The sequence below is a fragment of the Balaenoptera borealis genome (assembly GCF_965194805.1).
Source record: "Balaenoptera borealis genome assembly, chromosome: 8".
NCBI classification, from domain to species: Eukaryota; Metazoa; Chordata; class Mammalia; order Artiodactyla; family Balaenopteridae; genus Balaenoptera; species Balaenoptera borealis.
The window spans coordinates 35571502-35595158 of NC_138865.1; the positions used below are offsets into that span (position 1 = coordinate 35571502).

Below are 23657 nucleotides of genomic sequence, written 5' to 3' on the forward strand. Positions count from 1 at the left end.
CAAAGAATGTCCACCATGAATGCCTATTTGGTGGCTCACAGACAGAAGCTTTTGAAGTCATAAGATACTGCGCCAAACGAGTTGTTGGTTCAGTGAATGATTTCTCCACAGAGACACAGATGAAAATGCAAGAACACATGTTCACGTGCATTTAGCTGGGAAGAATGGCAGCCCTGTCATATGTCTTTTTGGCAAAAAAATCCAAACCATAATAAACACAAGAAGTACATCTTTATAAGGATCACTTTTAGCTTGGTGTTATCATGTTGTTGAAAATGAGGCTGGAGATGAGAACTTTAAAATTAAAATCATATACACTGATATACCTTCCCTACATTGTTCAATACAAGTTCAAATCTATCTGACTTCTTAGACTGAGTTTTCACCAGCTCAATTAGTGGTCTAAGGATTGTAAATTTGGAGAAGATCATGAAAGGGGATCACATCCTTCCTTCTCATCCCAGGTGAGATAGCATCTGAACCACTTCAGAAAGTCTTTAGTGTAATCCTATCTTTTTCCTTGTTGATGTTGTTATATCCAACCATTACTGTAGACAGTAGTGATTAGTGGATAGAGCTCATATAAGAAAGTAGAAACTTGAGAGAAAAGTCAGTGAAGTGACCCCATAATGAATGGGCAAATAATTCAAGTAGCAGAGAAAAATCCCAGACTGAATCAGGCTGTCCCAGAAAAGACATTTAAGTGATGATGGGCCAGTCCTCAAATCATACTTTCTTCTACGATCCCACATGGTCAGTGTGCCCACCATACTGCAGCCACCTGCACAAACACGCCACCTCCTACCACACTGCCCTCTTACAACCACACAGCCCACAGAGTCCCCAGTGGTCTGTGGCTCAGTTCCCCCTGTCTATCAGCCATTTCTCCTGGCTTTTCATGACCCACTCTCCCTTATTTGGCAAAACTGTTCATCTGCTGTGTGGTCTACTGTATTGCTATCCTTTCCTTCTTCTTGTAGTACTAGAATCCCCACATTTTAGCTGGTTACATGGCAAGCTAGCATGAAGACTGCATTTCCCAGTCTCCCTTGCTATCTGTGATCATGTGACTAAGTTATGGTAGGGATGTGTGTAATTTCCAGGTCATGTCCTTAAAGGCAGTGGCTGTGCCTTCCCTGTTCTCCTTCCTGCTGGCTGGAATGCAAATCCATCATACATGTCAGGGAGCCCAATGGACCTGACAAACACCCTGGGAGAAGGCAGAGTAACAAGAGGGAGGAAGCCTGGCTCCCTGATGCTATCAGGCCACTCCTGCAGCCCTGGGCTGCCTACCCAGTCCCTGAGTAAGAGAGGAATAAGCTTCTACCTTATTTTGGTCACTATATTTGAGTCTCTTTGCTATTGCCATCTATCCTGTATCTGAATGCATCACTGCTCCAGATCATTTTTACCATGTTTGCAACCTACCCCAAATGCCAAAGCTCTGCTCCCACAGAGGTCCTCCTGCAGTATCCACCAAGTACTAACTTTCCCTATATTCATCTTCCTTTTGTACACTGCAGTTGGAGTTCTCAGTGCTAGATTACTGGAGGTATTTGGTCAGGGTGGTAACCCTTCATTAAACTGAACCACAAGGTATGCTTGGGCTCATAGAAGGTATTAAACAAACGCTTGTCTAATGAATGCATGGCCAATAGGAAGTTCTACGACTCAGTGCAAAAGAACCAGTTAATGGAAACTTTCTCCTTCAGATTCTTTAAAATAATTATCATCATCATTATACATTCATTTAATCAATGTGCTAGATACCGTACAAGTTAGCAATTTGATGCACTGTCTTTTAATCTCACAAGAAATCTGTAAGCTATGTATTGTATTGATAATAATAATAATAATATTAGTATTATTGTTATTCCCATTTTACAGGTGAGGAAACTGGGCTCAGAGAAGCGAAGTAACTTGTTAAACAAGTTAAGTGGCAGAGCCAGACTCAAAGCTATGTCAGTCCTGCTCCAGTGCCATGTGTACCCTTAACAATTGTGCTAACAGTGATGGTTTAAGACAAAGAAACAGGTAAGTGAAGAATGAGTTTCTAGAGCTCTTACTGTTCATATTTACTGCATGGGAAAGTCCCCCCAAAACCTGACACCTCGAGAAAGCAACTGGGGTACATTGGACGGATCATGCAGGGACCACCATTTGCCATCTGAGAACACACGACCCAGGGTTCTGGGTATGTAGGCTTCCAGAAACTCAATACTTCTTTCAAGTTATTTTTTAAAGCACAATAACTCACCTTTGTGTAGCACTTTATGGTGAATAAATGCTTTTACAAACACTAGCTCGTATGATTCATAAAATCATTTTGTGGGCTTCCCTGGTGGCGCAGTGGTTGAGAATCTGCCTGCCAATGCAGGGGACACGGGTTCGAGCCCTGGTCTGGGAAGATCCCACATGCCGCGGAGCAACTGGGCCCGTGAGCCACAACTACTGAGCCTGCGCGTCTGGAGCCTGTGCTCCGCAACGGGAGAGGCCGCGATAGTGAGAGGCCCGCGCATCGCGATGAAGAAGGGCCCCCGCTCGCCGGAACTGGAGAAAGCCCTCACACAGAAACGAAGACCCAACACAGCCATAAATAAATTTAAAAAAAAAAAAATCATTTTGTAAGGTAATTGAGCCTATACTATTATTCTTCCCATTCTCCAAAGGAGGAAACTGAGACCCAGAAAGATTGTGACTGTGCTGGTAGGTGGCTGAATAGACATCTGAACAAAGGATTTTTGTTTCTTTCATGTCTCATGCTCTTCCTAGTTACCATGTCACGTCCCTTCTGCCCATCAGCCACCCCTTTCCCCGAAGCATGCTACGGAGAAATGACGATAGACTGGCCTTTACAGAGGGAAAAACAAATAATGCCAGGTTTTAAAATGTTATTTTGAAATGTTATTTTTTTCAGAGGCATCCATCCAGTCTTGTTAGCTAGGAAAGTTGTAGAAAACACAAGTGTTCTGTGGTTTGAATTCAGCTGAGGCTGGGAAAAATGCCATCGACGGCTTTTCCTTAGGTGGCCAACCTGTCTACATTTTTCTAGTACCTTCGGGAGTTGGCGCAAGTCATCTGAAAAACCATCGTGAGCGCTGAGAAATCTACAGCTCGCCCTTCTCTTCAGACAACAAGATAGGTGGCTGAGATCAAGGTAAGGAAAACCAGCAGAGCAGGCGGGCTGCGCACGTGGTGACACCAGCGGGGACTTGCGCTGGGCCCCCAGAGGCTGCCGGCTTCCGCGGGCGCCAAGCGCACACGAAACGCCCTCTTTTACTTCTCAGTACTCAGAGAGGTCGGATCTAGAACCCATTTACCTGGGTGCTGAAATTTTTAGTGGAAAATTTACCAGATGCAAACAGGAAGTTTTTGTACTGGGTGTTTTCCCTGGACCGCGGGTTTGTGGGAATGGGGGGAGGAAGACAAGGCTGCAAACAAAGGTCTTTGTGGCCTGGGCTTGCTGGAGAATTCAAGCAGGGCCGATGCTCAGGATGACTGACATGCTTGTGGCGACAACCACGGCTGCCGGGAAGAGTGTGCCCAGAGGCCCCCAGGGAACCCGCGGATGGAAGTGGGAGGAGGGCTCAGCTCCGCGGGAGACAGTGGTGGTGAGAGGTGTTGTGCTGTTTTCAGAGCAGCTGCTCAGCGTGGCTGGCCTGCTTTCTGGACCCACCGGGAAACGTGGAAACATGACGGGCCTCGCCCGCCAAAGAGCCCTCGTAAAATCAGACTCCTGTTACAGAGAAAGGAAAGGGGCGAGGCCCAGAACAGCAGACCAGGGCAGGACATGGGGTGAAGATGTGAGAGGGGACAGAGCTGGGGAAGAAGCAGCTCCCAGGATGTGTGTGAAAAAGAGAGAGAGAGAGACGACCGAGATATCAAACGATTCTCGCTGGGGGAATAATTGAGTGAGGTGACGGTCCCTGGGGAGTGGTGGACGGTACTTCCATACTCCCCTCGCCCTCCTTGTGGCTGAGGGGTCTGTCTCGGCCCTTCGGCCACTGCAAGGCGCCACCCCACCCTGATCCCCCTGCCACTGGCTTCCAGGCCCCGAAGGCCCCAGGATTGCTCAGCCCTTCCTTCCTCTGGGCAAGCGGCAGCAGTCACTTCTTCCGTATTCCCAGCGCCGCTGGAGAAGGGTGGGACACGGTCGCCAGTCCTTTGGGCACCTTCCAAAACTATGTATCTAAGAAGAAATGGGTTTAAAAGAGGTCTTTAAGAAGGGGGGCTCCCTCGCCTGCCTTCCTTGAGCAGGAACAGACTGAGAAATCTGTGCTTCTCACTGTCCTTTCTCTCCTCAGGGGTGTTCCCCACCCCACACCGGCTGTCGGCGGGAGGGAGGTTTGGAAAGCCTTCAGGACAAGCAACAGTGGGAACACTGCGCTTTCACCCGGAGGAGGCCACACATGGAGACTGTGCCGAGAAACACGCACACACACACACAAGTACGTGCAAACAAAAAGAAATCTCCGTTCAGTCCATCTTTCAACATGATTCATGCGCATGGCAAATATTGCAAAATCTGGGCTTGGCAGGCGGTGGCTGCGGGGTCTTTAGGTGGGTATCACAGCAATGAGTAGACATTAACCCTTCGTGTGCCGCCTGCCATTTTATTCTTCACCCAAGAATGAAGAAACGAGGTTTTAAGAAAGCCTCCAAAACAACTAGAAGTGATGGTGGACAGAGTACGCAATTAAAGGAGAAAATCAGGACACAAACTGAACCTCCGAATAATATTAAAATAAAATTAAAATAACCTTTTAAAAGTTGGCGACTGCAATATTGACCATTTAATATTTATCCCAGCTTTAGTAAACGTATAGGAGACTACAAGGAAATACACTCAAAAGTTGTTCTGGGATTAGCTAGCTCAAAGCTTCTCAAATTTGAATAAGCAAAGAACCCACTTGGGGTCTGGTGAAAATGCAGATTCTGACTCAGGAGTTCTGGAGTAGGGCATTGCTGACAAGCACCCAGGTTATGATACAGCGGTTCTAGCAAGGGTATTCGTGGATTTTTTTCTTCTTTATACCCTCTGGTATTTTTTAATCTTCTATAATAAACATATTGCTTACTTAGATAATCATGAAAATATTTTCTTTTTGAAGATAAGGTATTTATAGATTAAGTCCAGTGCTTCACCTGACCAGATCCTGGGAGATGAGACTTCTCAACAAACTGCAAGGCAGTTCAGAGCTTTGATTCTCAGCCTGGGGAAGGGTAGGGGGGAGTCGCAGGGGATTCCCCGGGAAGCTTTACAGAGCATTTGCCCCCTGGGGACTTGTCGGAATGGGGGTGGGGCTGCGTAATTGGAGAGCTCCTGGACCACACACCGCGTGGTTCCCCAGGGCAGAGAACCACCACTGCAGCCGCCTGCGCAGACTTTGCACTTTACTGTCATTCAGATCTAGGCCTGCATGTGGCTAGGTCTGCCATGGCCTGCAGTGGCAGAGTACAAACATACTGTATTGTATGCTCGCAACTAGTAAAACCCAAGTTTTATATGCTTATTGAGAGTGGAGCCATTCACTGCTCATACTTTGTGTTAGCGCTAAAGAAACCACCCCGCAGCTCACTTTTGTATATCTGATTGAGAAACAAAGAATTGGTGATGACCTTGTCACTATCTTAAAGACGTTGGGCAAGCTGAGGCAGGTAAACAAACAGGACCCTCAGACTTTAGATTTTAGAGGTTTACAAAGTGGCACAATTAAAAATACTAGATAAACTGGCATCTTGGTGAGTCCTGTCGGTGGGATAACAGTCAGAAGCATCACTGCCCCAAATGTTCCTCTTCTATGGAATCACAGAGAACTTGCATCATTCAAAATGCTGCTGTAGATACAAGAATATTAACTTAATCATCTATAATATGCACATTAACATCTTTTTGTTGTCTTGCTTCAAGGAGAAGGAAAATGAGATGGGCTGGCTTGTGTGCTATCTCCTCTATGTATTATTTGATTAGTCAGGACACTTTCAATTCAAACCAGTATTAATAAGAAAATGGGAATTTATTGAATTATGTAACTGAAAAGTTTATCTATCTTCAGGCATAGCTGGATCCAGGCACTCCATTGATGCTATCAGAACTTAGCCTCATTCTTTCCCTCTCAGTTCAGCTCTCCTCCACGTTGGCTCTTTTATCAGGCAGGCTCACGACTGGGGGCAGATGCTAGGAGGTTCAGGCTTATTCTTCACCCTCCCTGAAACCCCAGAAAAAGAAGTCTCTGTCATAACAGTTTAAACAAACATCCCCTATTTGAGTCTTCTGAGCTGGACTTGGATCACATACACGAATCTGGACCAGTCACTGGGACATGGTGGTGGTGGGGGGGGGCATTGGTCCATTCCTCCAGGCCTGGGGCAGGTGCCCAGCGCTGGATCCAGACATGAAGGTAGTCAGAGATTTAAGAGCAGAGAAGTAAGAGCTTTTCTAGAAAAATATGGACTATATGATTAAAAGAAGGGAGAATAAACCCTAGGCAGGAAAACAATTGTGCCCAATTCAGCATATAATTATCAACAGACTAATATTCACAACTGGTCTATTTTGAACTTCATAATTCAGGTTGATTAACGGGACCAGTGCTTTGCAACTTTTGTATATCTTAATTCACATATAAGAATTATAATGTGCGTAGGCAGCCTGGGGTAAGCGGAAGGGTGGGGGAGGAATTTGGGATCCCGGCAGAGGCTGCTGTAGGATTGATTGGCCAGGGACTCCAAATGTCCCAAGTTCTGCGAGAAGCAATAACTTGTGTTGGGGTCAGATCTCGGGAATCTCTATGTTTAGGGCATAATACTGGTACTTAAGGCCCAAAGTGGCCATTTAGTAATTTAAAAAATATATGACAGCATAGTTCAAAGTTTATTGTGACCTGTATCCTAATACCTTCCCCTCCTCACCACACCCCACCTCACCTCCAAAAAGGCAATCGTTCATTGAGCAATTATTAACTGAACACATGATGTGTGTCAAGTGCTGTTTTAGGCCCTTGGAATACATCAGTGAATAAAACAAAGATCTTCGTCTGGCTGTGTTTCTTTCAAATACCTGTAGGTCAGTAGAGACAGACAATAAGCAATAAACATAATAAATCAGTAAATTATAAAATGTATTAGAAGGTGGTAAGTGTTAGAGAAAGACAGAAAAAGTAGAGCAAGGGAAAAAGGTTATTTCAAGAAGGATTCTTGAAATGCCTCTGCCTCCAGTAGTTTGAGTCTACAAATTTCAGGAGACTTAAGAATGGTTCACCCCCTTTACAAAGTGTTTCAGTGTCCAGCTCTGGGCATCAGAGCATACCTGGACGCTCTGAGCCTGGGTCTGCAATGGCAAGGAAGGCCAAGGCTTTTGCACAGAAGTACAGCTAATGTCAAATACCAAAGTGGAAATGCCAACATGTTCTCTCACACTTCAGACCTGGAAGGGACATTCAAGGTTAAAGTCTCCCTCCTCCAGCTTGTGCAGTGGATGAGGGTGGCACCAGGCTCGCCTCTGACTGGGGCTCTTGTGTGAGGGCACACAAGTCTCAGCTGGGGGCTGTACTGGTTATCTCTAACTGCATGATAAACTATCCCAACATTCAGTAGCTTAAAACAGTGACTTTTCAAATCTCGCAGTTCCTGTGGGTCAGGCATGGGCATGGTTTAGAGGGGTCCTCTCCTTCAGGGTCATGCACAGGCTGTGATGGAGTTATTGGCTCCACTCACCTGCAAACCTGTAACAGAGGTTCAACTGAGGCAGGATCCACTTCCAAGTTCACTGGTGGTTGTCCACAGGGCTCAGTTCCTCCAGGCCCGTTAGAGTGAGGGCCTCAGCCCCTTACCGGCTGTTGCCCAGAAGCCACCCACAGACCCTTGCTACGTGGGCCTCTCCAACGTGGCGACTTCTTCATCAAAGCCGGTGAGAGAGAGTGTGTGCCAGGAAGATGGAAGTTGCAATCTTGTAACCCAAACATAGAGCAAGTCAGCAGACCCAGCCTGCGCCCAGGGCAAGGATGGCATCAGGGTGTGTCTACCAGGAGGTGGGAATTGTTGTGAGCCGTCCTCAAAGTCAGCCTACCCTGAGGACCCTGGACTCTGCGTTCAGGATTTCTCTGAGTCTTGCTGCCTGGGTTCCTGGCACTCTGTTTTCTACTAAGTGACAATACAGCCCATTTCCACCCTGTGATTCCCTTAGTTGTGAACACCAGGGCGCTCTTTCATTCTCTCCCTCCTTCTGCTCCTCCAGGTTTCTCTTCTCTTAGTGAAGTTAACCAAGGAGATCCCCATCACTCACCCTCCCTTGGAGGGTCCGCATTGGGTCCACAGTCGGGTCCACATGATCACACAGCTGTCACTTACCCTACTGTTTACAACTCCATTTCAAATCTCCTAGCCCCAGCCAGACCCAACACCTACCAAACCCACTGAGACTTGGGGAGGGGAAGCTTTCACTACAGGGAATTTGGAACAGGAAGCATTTGTCGAACTGAGAAGTGAGGCCCCGACAGGGAAGATGAGTGGAAACGCTTGGTCAGTGTTCACTGCTATGGGGCATTTGCTGAGAGGACGGTTTCTTACAAGCTCTCAGATAAATGGTGATAATGGATGATTCTCAATAAAGAGTATTCTAACAGCCCCGTTCCAGCCCGGTCTATGCAAGTCAAATTGCATTGCAAAGAATAAGATACAACTGAGCTTTCCTTCTGAGATCCAAATAAGGCAATTCCACAATTGATAGGGCATGGAATTGGGGGATGGCTGTGGTCTGTGTCACATTCCATTCATAATGGGACATACAGATAAACTGAATGGTGTTATGTCTGTGGTCTACAAACTAACACTATTCTGAAAGCATCCAAATGAAAAGTAAGATGTGCTGACATACACCTCCTGGTCCCTCCTCTTTAGTGCATTTTGCATATTTTATTATATGTTTTCTTTAAAACTCCCCTTTTCTATTTTGGCATCCAACCGTAGTGGCCATTTTGAAACTCTGTCTGCTAAACATTTGAATCACTTATGTCTTTTGTCTCCCTTGCCTCCCTCCCTCCCTCCCTTCCTTCCTTCCTTCCTTTTTGCTATGATGCCACCCCTCTCATAACCTTGAATGCTCTTTGTAAACTCAGCTGACTTTTCCAAAGCAGTTTTACAAAACTCATCAGAGGGAGGCAGGTGGTGGCTACAGTGCATTCCCCACAGCCCTGTGTGCTTCTCACCAAACTGAATCCCTTGAAGCCTGGACGTCCTGAGATTGTGTGGCCTCCACCACAAGATTAAGGCATCTGGCTTCTTAGGGGAGGATGCCACTGACACCTCCTACTTCTATTCTTCTTGAGGTACCCATGTTTCTTTAAATTTATTTCTCCTCTTATCCTTACAGCTAGTTTTTGAAGAAAGCTTTCATTTCTACTTGGAGTCTCAAACATGTTGATAATGTCTCCTTTAGCTATTCTTTTTAAAGAAATTTTACTTTTTTTTTCTTTAATTATGTGTTTGTGTACACATTTTTCTCTCATTGGAGCATAGTCATTGTGTTAGTTTACCAGGACTGCCATAACAAAGTACCACAGACTGGGTGGCTTAAACAACAGAAATTCATTTCTTACAGTTCTGGAGGCCAGAAGTCCGAGATCCAAGTGTCAGCAGGATTGGTTTCTTCTGAGGCCTCGTTCCTTGGCTTGGGGATGACTGTCTCCTCCTGTGTCTTCACATGGTCTTCCCTCCATGCAAATGTCTGTGTCCTAATCTCTTCTTCTTATAAGGACAGCAGTCCTACTGGATTGGGGCCCATCCTATGACCTCATTTTAACTTAATCACCTCTCTAAAGGCCCCATCTCCAAATATAGTCATGTTCTGTGGTCCTGGGGTTTGGATGTCAACATATGAGTTTTCGGGGGGGCACTTTTCAGCCCATAACAGTCATAAAATACAGATAAGCAAAAAGAAGATTAAAAAGGCTCATATAATCTCAGAATTTTTGGCCTTCCAGTGGCTTCTGGTTGTGCTTAGCATAAATTCCAGGCCTCTTACTTCAGCTGCAATTCCCTACCTATTCTGCCCTCATCTCTCTCATTCATCTCCTCACTCCCTTACTCCCAGCCCGCTGGCTTCCCTGCACAAGCCTGGGCCTGTCCTTCTCAGGGCCTTTGCATGGGCTATTCCCAGGTGTGTGCATAGCTGTTGGCTTTCTGGTCATGGACTCAGCTCAAATACAGAAGATCACAGAGGCTTCTGTGACCCCTGCCTAATGTCTCTCTCTCCCCAGGCATTCTAGAGCAGAGCTTCTCCACACCAGCTCTACTGACATCTTGGGCTGGTCAATTCTCTGCTGAGCAGGCATTCAGTGAGCATTAGCTGTTATTATTCTCTCTCATTACCCTGATGTTTTCCTATATATGTGTTTGTTTATTAGTCTGTGAATGTCACAAGGCAGGTGCCTAGAACACTGCACAGCACATAGTAGGTGCTCAGTAACTGCATGTTGAAAGAAGGGGTGGCCCTACTAGGATAGAAGGTCGCTGCCTGTTGTGTTCAGAGACACACCTCTAGTGCAGGTGGCACACGGCACCTGGTGCATAGTAGGTGTTCAATAAATATGTTTTGAATGAATAGAATATTTACTGTAAACTGGCCCATGCAGGTATATATTTCCTCAACCTGCTTTTCCTTATTGATTGCCCTTCCTGCCATCCTTTTCTTTTTTTCCCAGGAACTTTTGAGGAAATCAGAGAACAGACCTGGCCTCTTCTCCTTCTCTGATGTGACTCCTACATCCAGGTGGCCTTTAAGGTCCCTGACCCCTCAAGGTTCCAAGTCCAAGCTTGATCTCCCCTCCCCCAAGCCCTGGTCCCCACTCCTCTCCCATCTCAATCCACGCCCTGGGGCAGTGACCATCTTGCCTGCTTCCTGAAACGAGCCATGGCCTCCTGCTTCCATGGCTCACAGGCGAGTGTGTGGTCACAACACCCTACGAGTGGAGTCACAATCACCCAGAGAAGCGTAGAGGATATTCAGGCCCCAAATGTCATGCCTGTTACTGCGTGGAAGATACCAAATACCTGTTTCGTGAGCATCTCAACCAGCCAACCACACAGCGAAGGAAGGTTCACAATATCCATAAGTGACGTGCGTGGTCTGGGTCCCGGTCTAGATCTGTCATCATACCACATTAGTTCTCTGTGCCGGGAGGAGGTGGAACAGGGCATTTCTAGTTAAAAGTGACAAAACACACTGGTGCTTGCTGTGCACCTGGCACAGTTCCAAGTGCTGATTGCCTCCGGGAATTCCCCAACCACTCCACAGGGTGGGCTGCTGTGCTAGCACCTCCACTTCACGGATGAGGAAACTGAAGTCACAGAAAGGTGAAATAACTTGCTCCAGCTCTAGGATGGCCAGCCTGTCCCAGTTTGCCTGGGACTTGCCTGGTTTCAGCATCGAATGTGCCATATCTCAGCAAACTTCTTGGTCCCTGGCAAATCAGGACAGTTGGTTACCCAGCCCAGATCACCCTGCTTCTAAGTAGCAGAGCTGGAATTTGATCCTAGTCAGTGGACTCCGGAGTCCATACTCTTAACTGCTATGGAAAACAACATACAGTAACCAAGGACAACTCAACCCATCAATTAATCAATTTCAGGGAGATATTCTGAAATGAATCTTACTTTCAATGACAAAAAGAGGGTGGGTCGACACCAAAACCATAGGGATTGCAGAGGAAATAAAACCGCTATTTCCCCTTTACCTAAAATTATCCACATTATGCCTTAATCCGCCCCCCTTGTCATGGACCATAAAGACCTAGTCACTCATTTTATGATCTTGATCCAGCAGGTGTCTCCATCTCTAAGATGATGAATCAATTATTTCGCATGTTAATACCAGGTGAACATAAAGCGTGCCTTGCATTTAGCTTCCCCGCTACATCACATACTTGGCAAAGCCTAAAGAAAACTGCTCCTTAAGTATTTCCTCCAACCAACAGGATATTTCCTGTAGCTAATGATATGGCTTAGAATAATAAAATAGGAACTTGAGGTCAGCTTTTGGACTGAGTTTAATGTCTTTAAGGGGAGGAAAAAAAGCACCCCAGCTAAGCTTGATTATTGTTATTTGTCTTTTGCTCAATATATATTAACCTCATCATAAATATGCAACCACATCCCCTGGCTTACTGGCTTTTTCTTAATATAAGAGTGGCATTCTTGGCCTCTCTCTGACCCCCAAAATCTTGGCTAAAATCTGCTCAGGGGTATTGGGCTGCTTGGCACTCTCTCTTTGGCCAGCTGGTCTTCGTAAATCTGATTCTCAAACAGCCCATGAAAATGGGGGCGGCATGTATCCCCCTCAATTCTGAATGTTACTGGGCTTGGTCCTTGCCTTAGACTGTCAGGGGACATTGGTGATATTTGAGACAATAAGAAACCTCGGAGGTTAACGAAGAACCATCCTCCTTGAGATTTAACCAAGCTTTAGAACAAGTTTTCATAGTTTACTGTGCATAAGAATCAGCTGGGGACTTTATTATGCTTCCCCAGTCCCACCTGGAGATTCTGATGCAGGAGAGCCAATGTGGAGTCAGGCATCTTTGTTTCTGACAAGGCCCTCAGATGATCCTGACGGGCTTTGCAATCACACTGTGAGAAGCTCTGCCCTGAGATGTCAATTCAGGTTCCTCTCACGTGTGCTTCTGCAAAATTTCCCATTTAAGAAAAAAATGGAAATCTACAATGTAAAGTGTTTGCCCTATTTTCTTGTTGTTGTATGTTTTGTTTAACTCCCCAATCCTGGGTATTTGAGCAGGCATGTCATCACACCACACATTCATATGCCTCTGTGTAACCCACTCATTTTCATGGCTGTATAGTATTCCAGAATATATACAGTAACATCCAGGTTGGTTGCAGCTTTGGGTAACTATGAACAATGCTACTATGAACATTTTTCTACATGTGAGCTTTCTTTAAAAGATCTAAAAAGCAGAAGCCCATCTTTATAAAGGCCATCTCCAGTGAAGGCAAGTGTCAAGGATGGACTGGTTAGAGATTCTGGTGGGAATAAGGGACAAGCAGGGCAGAGTAGGGAGCTCTCTGCAAAGAGATAAACATGTCTAAGTTATCACTTTTTAAATTTTAATGAATTCAAATAAAATAAAGAAAAGTTATAAGAGACTAGATTTAAGGAAATATCTGAGCTGGAAGGCTCTAGCTAATCAACGCTCTAATTTCATAGTTGAGGCCCTGTGAAGTGATTTGCCCTTCAGAAAGGGCAGAAAGAAGAGCAGAAAGAAGAAAGAAAAAAAAAATGGACTAAGTTATTTCATCAGGAAGTACTGTTTCTGAGAGGTTGGTAACACTGTGAACAAGCTATGTAGGTCAAACTGTTGCTAACAGTTGTTATGTCTTTCCACATTTGCATTGTAGTATCCCTGCATTTGAAATGAGAAGAGAAAATTGGTGTTCCAAATGTTTTTCCAAATGTTGTGTCTGAGCCCTGCTGGCTCTGTCACTTCAGCTGTATCAGTGATGGAGAGAGAGTGATGTCAGCTACATAGCCAGGCCAGGGTCTGAGGCTGAAATTAAAGTGGGTCCCAAGATGCACATGCCCACACACTAGCTCCCCAAGGTGCAGGTGCCCACATGTCAGGTCCCAAATAATCAGGTGCCCTCACTCCAGCTCAGTTCTGTGGGCACATGGTAAATACAACTAAGAACAGTACAGTCCCCTTCTTTGGGGGTGAGGTGGGGACAATCATTTAGCCACACTCTAGTTTAATGAGGTATCCCTTTCTTCACACATTTAACATGCATTCAACAGGCACTGGGTTCTATTAAGTGGGTGCACGAGATGAAGATGACAGTGTCCTGTCACCAAGTAGCTAGCAGGCCAGTGGGGAGATGAACAGGAGATGACTGAAAACTAGGACATGTGATAAAGGTGAAGTACACACAAAAAGATAAAACTGTAAAATATTTGCAATGACCTCCTTCTTCACAGTCAAACCTCGACTGCCCAAAAGGCTCCCAGCTGCCTGACCCCTAGTATCAATGCAAAGATGCCAAGAGGCAGGCCACCACCAGAGGGCAGTGTGGGGATGTTGGCCTGCACATGCTCAGTTTTTTGGTTTCGCCACCATTCCAGGATTGAAGATTACAAAGTAGATTTTGATTTCAGCATCAAAATCAATTATTAATTTTTCTTTGTCTAAGAAATAGTGCGTATTGCTTCTACAATGGACTCCTATAGCTTAATACATAGGCTGAAAAATAAAATGAAGCTCCACAACTTTCTCCCTGTGTTGCAAAATTTGTATTATCCAAACAAACATTTTTCATTGTTTTTCTCTCGCTTTTTTTTCCCTTGCTGGTGTACAGAGACATAAAGCCTTGTCTGTAACAACCATATGAAAAAGTGTAATCATTTTGATTTAAAAATGAAATAAAACAAAATGGAAAAGTAATATTTTTCCATTTCTCTACAGTTTAACTTAATTTGCTTTAGACCTCTGTGGACATATAGATTTTTATGATTAGGCTCATGGAGTAAAAGGATCATTAATACAGAAACAATGGTTTCACCAAACCACCAATGGGCCACTTTGCCTAGGGTTTCTCTCTGGTGTTCAGAAATTCCTTGGGTGAAAGAGCAATGCAACTTGACAGAAAATGCTAATTCTCCAGGAAATTGATGAAGACTGTCCATTTCCTGCCTGCCAGTGGGTTATGGAGGAAGAAACATGTAGTCAGTAGCGAATATATACTGTAACATACTCTCATATACTGTTTACTCTGATTTAAATTAAAGAAGAGGGCAGGCAGGGTTGAGGCAAACTCATTGTACAGTAGAGGATCCCAGCTAAGTGCTCCAGGTGACAGTTGAAAAAAATGCAAGGTCCCTGCCAAAACACTCTGGTTCCTTTAAGAACCCAAATTTGGCAAAAACTTCAACGCAGTAAAAATCACCATAGCTAGGTTTCTGATTTCATTTTTCCTTGAAACTATATGGGAGGTAGCCTGGCTTTGGCATGACTTTAAGAGTAGAAGTGGTAAATAGTCATCTTACATTCCAACTTCTAGTCACTGTGAGACCTTGCACAATCTGTGTACTTTCCTTCCCCAAATATATAAATGATATTTTAACATGGATATGGATGAATTTGGCCTGATAGGTACCTGGAAGAGACGCAGCTAAGTTTTACTTTTAGAAAATTATTAAAGTTTTGCCAAAGAATTTTATTAACAAAAACTTCTAGATAAATGCTTTGTAATAAAGTTAAGGATAAATTTATATTGTCTCCTTTGCCTTTCAGAAATTTCCTTCACTTTGCAAAAAAAGAAAAAGGGAGTATATAATTTTTGACTCAGCAAATAACTGTGATTAATTTGATGTCTCTAAACTGGATGCTTTTAAGAGAAAGAGGCCAAGATTTTTTTGTTCTTGTTTTTGTTTTATTTTTCAAACTCGTGGACTAATAAAATTTTGATATTTATTTGTAAGAAATGTGGTAGCAGAAAGAAAGATTAATATTTAACACATATCAAAAAATTAACCATTGTGCCCAAGGCATTGCATTAGTTGTAGAGAAGCAGAAGTTCCACATGAAAGAGTTCCAACATTAAGAAGTCAAGGGGGTCATGAGGGAGAATGGGGAGAGTATGGCCTTTTCCATCAGCCAGACCTGAGTGTGAATCCCAATTCAGCTGCTTACAAGCTGTGTGATCTTGGATAAATTTCTTAACTTCTCTGAACCTTTGTTTCTGAATATAACAATCATCATAATCCCGCTTTTGTAGGGCTGTGGCTTGACAAGAACATGCCTTCAGCTGATAATTCAGTACATAGTTGTTCCCCAATACAATGTCCACTGTCCTGGGATGGCACTGCTGCCCTTGAAGTGATAACAACCGAGTTGGGATCTAGAGAAGCAAATGCACCCTTTCCAACCCCAGGTCTGTATTTCCAACTACCTGCGGGGTGTTTCTACTTGGATGCTTTTCCCCCAAATTCAAAGTGTAGGAAACAAAGCTCTCCTTTCAGTCTCTAGGATGTGCTAGTTTCTGTGGAAGGTATGTCACTTTCCTGGTGACTCAGGCTCAGCCTCACCCCCAGCAGGGTCTTGCTAATTCTCCTCCTGAGTCCAGCGGGCTCTTTCTCTGGGGTCTCTTCCCTCCCCGTCTCTCCTTTCCAGCTGCCTGTGAGCTGCCCACCCCTGATGCTGGGCTGCCGCTGTCTCTCCCTCAGGTGTCTTACCTTTTTACGAGACCCACCTGCCTCAGATCACTGCTTTCCAGCCCTTCCTGCTCAGGTGTTACCAGGAAAAGACTGACCTCTGCCTTCACAATGTGGCCCTAACCTGCTTCCCTAATGTCAACCTGCAAGGCTCCAGTCTGCTCCTTTGGGACAGATAAACTGTGCCTTTGACGGACAGCGTGGATGCCCTCCACTGCGCCTCTGGCCATGGCATTCCCTCCCTCAGTCCCCGACCGAACCCAACCACCCCTGGAGGCCAACGCAAGCCAGACGTCCTCCTTAGAGTCTCCCTGCTCTCCGTTTCCCCTGGGGCACTGCTGCCAGTTCTCTGTGGCCTTGGACGGTTGAAGATCTCTCCGTAAAAGGTCTTGTCTCCAGCCCAATTATGGATTCCCTGATGATGGTTTCTAGTCAAACTTCTGTAGCTTCCAGCAGCACCCTCAGCCATAAGCATCCCTTGTGGCAAATAAACACATGGGTGCAGAGAAGGCAAGACACTTGCTGAAGATCCCCCAGCCCAGCAAGAGCAGAGGGGTCTGGAACCCGGCTCTGCAGGCAGCCCCCTGGCACCCTTCCCACATCCTAAGACAGCATGAAATTAGTGATCCCTAGGTCCTGCACTAGTGGCTCAGAGCCTCTGGAAACTCTGGTCACACACAGACTCTAGTCTGTGGCTCCCCTGGGAAGATAAAAGTAGAAGTTGGGCTTGGGCAGCAAGTTCTGCCCACTCCCCCATGCCCCTGGTGAAAAAACAGGGTGTCACTTTGTTATTTAAAAGTCCAGGGCCCTTCTTCCCTATTCCTCACACCATTTTCATTTCCAAAACTCCCCCTTCAGCCTTTTAATCCAATAGCTACCAACCCACCAACCCAAGGCACGATAGTGGCTCGGCTGTGACCGTATTGCGTTGCTGAAACGCTTCTTTTGTGCTAAGCCCTACAAACACAATTCAGGAGCTGTAATTGCCTCAGACAGTCAGATGTCCATTTACATACAGCATTCCCATCCTTGCTTTCTTTTAGCAGAAACGAAAAAAAACCCAACGCAAACTAATGGAGTGTGTAAAAGCTCACTTCCTAAACAACTCTGTCCATGCATTTCAACCCCACCCTGAGATTTGAGATTTCAAAGCACATGAGATACTTTAAGGGGTTCTAGCTTTGGAATTTCCTTTTCACCCCCAAACAGGGTTAAGAAAAAAGACCTGGTGCCCAGGAAGGCTGAAAATATCCAGGGCTGTTGTCATTACCTGTGGCCTGGATCGAGACCACAGACCCAGCACTGCAATAGGCATCCGCCCTGCAAACAGCCATTTAGACATCCTGTAACCTGAAACACGTCCTTTTAAGCAGTTGAGAGGGGTGCAAATGACAGTCAGCTACACAAATAATTTGCCCTCAAAATGTTTATCAGCTCCCTGCCATAGCCACTTCCATTTATAGCTTATAAACGGTTATTAGCTGGCTCCTTCACATCTGATAACACAGCCCAGAACAGGTGGTGAGAACGGTGAGTGATTAGAGGGCCTCCCTGGGAGGTGCTGCGTGCTTGCCTGTGGGTGGTCTTCCCGCCTGAGTCCAGTGCCCACATGAGAAGACATTGTAGAAAGCCTCCAATTTAGGAGATAACAGTCTGTGTTGTCTGTTTGTATAAAGTGCTGTCCAAATACAGCTGGCTTTGCTTTCTGGCCAGCAAACATTGCTAAGAAGGGTTGAAAGTTCAGCATCATCAGCCCCCCAAACACAATCCCTTCCCCCTCTTAGTCTTGGGCAAACAGTCCGCAGTGCTCATGTTCTATGGATTCCTTAGGAGGTTTGATTCACACTGAAAATGTTCCTCTGGCTGAGGCGATGCTCACACCCTGGCCAGGGCAGGGAAGCCAGAGGGGGGACACCTAGCCAGCAGGAGGGCATGCTCTTAGTGCTTTGGCTATCTGTGACTTTGCTCTTTGCTAAAAAAAAGGCTTTGCAAGTCCCCACAACTTTTCTCAAAAACAGTGCCTGGCGCAACGCACCACAAAGTCATCTGCCCCTGGTCCTCTTGGCATTTCTCAAGCAAAGAGAGGAGGAAAGATAGATGTCGGACCAGCGTTTCTCAGCCTCGAAACTACTGACATTTGGGGCTGGGTATGTCTGTTGTGGAGGCCTGGCCTTTGCACTTTAGGATATTTAACAGCATCCCTTACCTTCACCCATGAGATGCCAGTAGCAACCCCAACTTCAGTTGTAACAAACAAAACTGCCTCCGGATATGGCTTGGGGGCAAAACCATCCCCAGTGAAGACCCACTGTATTCTGTGATAAATATAAATTAACTGAAGAGCCATGCATGAACTACCCTAATAAGAACAGGAGCGCTTTCACAATACTAAAGCAGTGTCAGATAGACCCTCAGAAACATTTATTAGTTCAGTAACCAAATTCTGATTAGATTGTCTCATTGGGAAAAATGGTAATCAGTGAGTAAACCAAGAACCAGGCAATTCTTGATAATAAATTTGAAAAGCAAAACAAAGCTAACATCACGCTCCAAAAGTTAAAAAGGAGCTACGACGATGATGTGATTAGTTAAAATAATGAAGATAATTGCTAACATTTTTGAGGATTCTCTATGGGACAGGCACCGTGCTAAAATGTGTTATCATGCCCGTTTTACAGAGGATCTCAGCCTGAACAAGGAAGACTGTTTCCCAAAGTACTTTCCAGAATGTTCTCTGACTACAAATCATTTCCCATTCCCTGATTCCAAAAATGAGTTGAAGAGTTGGAATGCATTTGGCTTTGTAGAATAGGCTTTTGTAAGTCCTAAACTCAAAACAACAGTAATGAAAAATAATAATAACAGCTGCTGTTTAGTGATTGCTCAGTGGGAGGCAGGCCTCCCGTTAAGCATGTTGCAAACACTCCCTCTTGATTGTCCCGAAGGAGGCAGAACCCCTTTCACAGGCGAGGAAACTGAGAGCTTAAAGTCCTGTCTCTCCGGAGGTTTCACAGCAGAGCCGGATTTCAACCCTTCTGACCCGGATTCTCCTGCTCCAGTAACGCCTGCCACCACGTGGCAGGGTGCTGCTCTGGCCTTCCGTAGGTGACAGGGTGGCGGGGCTGCCCGTCTCCGCCCAAGATGACCTGCAGTCTCTCTGACTCCTCCTTGGCCAAAATCAGGGACCCCACACCCTCCGGCACAGTGCCCGTGGCCGTCTCCTCCCTCATCCCTGTTGTCCTCCATTCTCCCCACCCCCTTCTCCGTTTCATGACTTCCGTTACCAGCTAGGGCAATAAGCACTGACCATCTTTGGCCTGTGTCATTGGGTCTGATATTCATTGGGTCCCTGTCGTATTTGCCTGGACTACTCCTCGAGGGGCAGCTGAGTTAGCCCCTGTGTGAGCGGCACGTGGCTTGTGGCCTGACCTTGGTAGTGGCCTGATCAGTCTCCGTGTAAGATCTTGACTCTCCATCCCAGAGGCAGGCTGACAGACCCTCCGAATGCCCTCTTCGGGGAGATCCTGACCGCGCGGGTCCCCATGCCTCTGCTTGGACTCTCCCCCTCTGAGGATCCTGCAGCCTTCTTCGGAGGCCCATGCAACTCGCGGGCAGCTCTGCTTGTCAGAGCACTCCTCCCCTTAGGTTGGCTGGAGAGCTGCCTCCCTGAAGCCCGCCACTGGTCCAAGTTTTGCCATTCAAAATGCTACCACTTTCTTCTTCCCAAGACAGTCTGTCCCATAGGTGTGAGGGAACAGGCAAGGAGGGAAACACACGGGTTTTGGAGACTTACCTAAACTGAATACAATTCCCAGCCACCCACACCGTGAACTGGGGTGAGCTCTTAAACCCCATGAGAGTTCGTATCTGTAGAGTCATTGTAGGAATTACAAATTACATGTGTGAAATACCCAACGTGGTCATTCTCGACCTGTCTTTATCTGCAGCACATCTGGAAAGACTATACTTTTTTTGGCACATCCAAAAGAATTAACAGGTTGGCGGCACAATTTGGAAAGATGGAAAATAATTTTTCATAATTAATATAGTCTTCCCTTGACTGCCCATCCTGTCACTCCCCACCCAGTGAGCAGAGCTGCTCACGGCCCTGATAGCGCCGTTGTATATACTCATCCTCCTCTCGATGGGTTTCAGTAAACACACCACTTTCCTTGGCACCTTCGCCCTGCACCTCATCCTGTGACCCACATGGTTGGTGCCCCCCACTCTCCCCTTCCTCACCCAACCCATCTAGCTTAGCATCCTGACCTCCAGACGTTATGCTAACCGTGCACACACAGCCTCAGTTGTAGGCAGAACATGTTTGTACACACTGCTCACAACCTGGCAGAGTTTTCCACAGTGTGGAAGGGAAACTGCCTGTCCATGGAAGGTACTCAAAAATGGCAATTATTACTATTACGGATAGCTTTAGAGGCTGTTTTCAGGTTTTTCTTCTTTAAAAGCACACAGGTCGGGCTTCCCTGGTGGCCCATTGGTTAAGAATCCGCCTGCCAATGCAGAGGACACGGGTTCGAGCTCTGGTCCAGGAAGAGCCCACATGCCACGGAGCAGTTAAGCCCGTGCGCCACAACTACTGAGCCTGCGCTCTGGAGCCTGTGAGCCACAACTACTGAGCCCAGGTGCCACAACTACTGAAGCCCACACACCTAGAGCCCGTGCTACACAACCTGAGAAGCCACAGCAATGAGAAGCCCGCGCACCGCAACAAAGAGTAGCCTCTGCTCGCCACAACTAGAGAAAGCCTGCGTGCAGCAATGAAGACCCAACACAGCCAAAAATAAATAAATAAACAAAATAAATAAATTTATAAAAAATAAAAATAAAAAAAGAATAAAAGCACATAGGTCTTTACACTTCTTTTTGTTGACATGATCTTCGAGTCATCCCATCATGACCACCAACCCCACTAGGGTTCAGTGTGGACTGGTCTGCACTGGATATTGAGGCTCTCCTAAGATTTCATTCCTCCATGAAACAAACATGTACCCAGTGCCCATATGTGCCCTGGAAACACAAATATGTATCAAACCTAGCTGCTTCCTGCAAAAAACTGCAGTTTCCACAGCTACACTGTGCATTTTGAAATTGTAGCTCAGAGTTCCCTAAGAGTAATGACTTCTAATCCTGGTTGTGTAAACAAATGGCCTTGAATTCAACATAATTATAAAAAGCAAAATAGGCCCTACAGGCCCTTGAGGGTTTAAGACTAGACTTTGGGATTTACTAGGTTGTGTAACCTTGGGCTTGTCATTTAACTTCCAGAGCCTCAAATGTCCCTCATCCAAATCAGCAATAATGCTTATCCTGCCCACTTAAAAGGTTTGGTTGAGAAACAAAATAAGCGAAAGCATTTGAAATTTTTTTAAAAATCAGGTAAATAAAATTTTTCATTGTAAAATGAAAGGTTTTAAGTAGATTCTCTCTTAGGTCCTTTTCAGTTCTTACTAGACAGATCAGCACTGCAGTTTGAAGCTGAGGCATGCAGGAACATGCTATGTGCCTTTGGCAGCTGTTTGTGACAACTGAGGATTAGAGATTTTACCCAAACAGGGAGAAATGATAAGCGGTAGCATATCAAGGGCGCGGCGGTGGGAGTGGTCCAGCCCAGCACACAATGGGATAGATTGCTTGAGAGAAATTAAAAACAACCATAAAACCCACCACAGTTCTGGTTGGCTTTTTATTTTCGTCATGTGCTAGCATTCTAAACATCGCCAGTGATAAAATACTCCTCCTGGGGTACGGGGAAGGGGGAAATTTGGAAGGTCTTTCTAAGCTATTGCTGTGATTACCATTGAGCTTTAATAATATAGATGAAAGCTTCAAATCAGCACATTGTTAGCACTCATCCTTTGATAACATTATATTGTACCTGAGGTCACTTTGCAGCACGCCCACCTACACAGCAGACCTCCAACACGTGTGGGCTCAGCCCTCGTCTTTCCTTCACGATCCTTTGGACAGCATCCTGTCCAGAGAAGCTCACGTGTGTGGCCCCCACGCTATTCCATATTCCTGCGTATAAGCAGCAGACCTGCAGCAAACAGTGGTAGGCCTGCGATTATAAAGATGAAGGACCAGAACTTTTTACCTTAATTACGTTACTCCAGCTGATCACTTGGAGTTTTTGTGTTTAAAATTTACAACTCCTGGTACAAATTGTGAGGAGTAATGTCTTTTCATTAACTGTAGATTTTACTTCATACATGAAATAACTTACTGAGCATGAATCATACCTTTAAATTGAAATTGATTGTTCTTTTTAAATTACTGGTTTAGAACTAAAGAACAAATTAAGAAAACCTGGATGAGGAATGATTATTACTGAAAATGATATTAGTGTGCAGAGGAGAGTATTAAATAATTGGTCCTGTTCCTGGAGTCAAATACACCACCGATGGTGAGACGATGTTTATTTCTCTCGGTCGCCATGACTAATATCACACTTGGAAGAGCAGATCTTAGGAGACGGCAGTGTGCTTCTTCAGGTCTCAGACGGGTCTGAACCCCAGTGGAGAGTTAATTGGCTGAACTGAACATTTCCATGCTGTTTAAACTGAGACATTCAGCAGTGCATGTACTGATTTCCAATCAAAGAATAGCAGAAGGGGAACTATTCACTCATTCATCCACTTATTCACTCATCCATTCATTCATTCATTTAACAAGTCTTCATGGAGTGCCTACATATCAGACACTTTTCTGGGGGACATAAAATCTCTAGCTTCATGGAACTTTCATTCTAGTGTTTGGGGGAGTGGTGCAGGGAATCTGACAATTAAGAAACAGGAAAAATACACAGTAGGTCAAAATGTGGTGAGTGCCATGGGCACAAGCAAAACAAGGAAGGGGACAAGGACGCCACCTGGAGTAGGAGTTGGTGTGCTTGTTTAAATATAGTGGCTGGGGGAGGCCTCACCTTAAGAAGGTGACACCTGAGCAGAGACTCAAGGGAGGTGAGGCAGGGATGCATGCAGACCTTTAGGGAAAGGGAATTCAAGGGCTGGCCTGAAAGTGCCCCAGCTTTGAGGTAGGAGCATTCTCAGAGTGCCTGAGAACCAAGAGGGGGTGGAGAGAAGTCACAAGAGGGGAAGAGGCAGGGAAGGGTGCTGGAGAAGGAGTAGGGTCCGATGGCCTTGTGCCAGTGATGGGCGTCTCCTGTTGAGCTCAGGGAGGTGAGAAGCACAGGGAAGGCTACTTGCTGAGGAAGGACATGATCTGGCAGGTCGTACAGATTGGGCTGTTGTTACGTGATTAGAGCACAGGAGGTCAGCAAACCTGTGGGACAAATCTGGTCTTCCACCTGTTTTTGTACAGCCTAAGAGATAAGAATGGTTTTTATATTTTAAACATTTGAAAAAAGTCAAAAAAGAGTAATATTTTGTGGCATGTGAAAATTATTTGAAATTCAAATTTC

The 23657-nt window shown here is 45.5% G+C and overlaps 1 long non-coding RNA gene across 2 annotated transcripts; it reads right to left on the reverse strand.

Moving 5' to 3' along the window:
- Positions 1–5998: 5998 nt before the first annotated feature.
- Positions 5999–22885, reverse strand: LOC309633561. 2 transcript variants are annotated; one of them, XR_014247614.1, is made up of 5 exons: positions 9597–22885; positions 7717–7948; positions 7310–7426; positions 6928–7060; positions 5999–6209 (listed from the first exon to the last, which is right to left on the reverse strand). It is a non-coding gene; the product is annotated as an uncharacterized lncRNA (long non-coding RNA). The 2 variants fall into 2 exon arrangements; XR_014247613.1 differs by lacking the exon at positions 7310–7426.
- Positions 22886–23657: the final 772 nt, after the last annotated feature.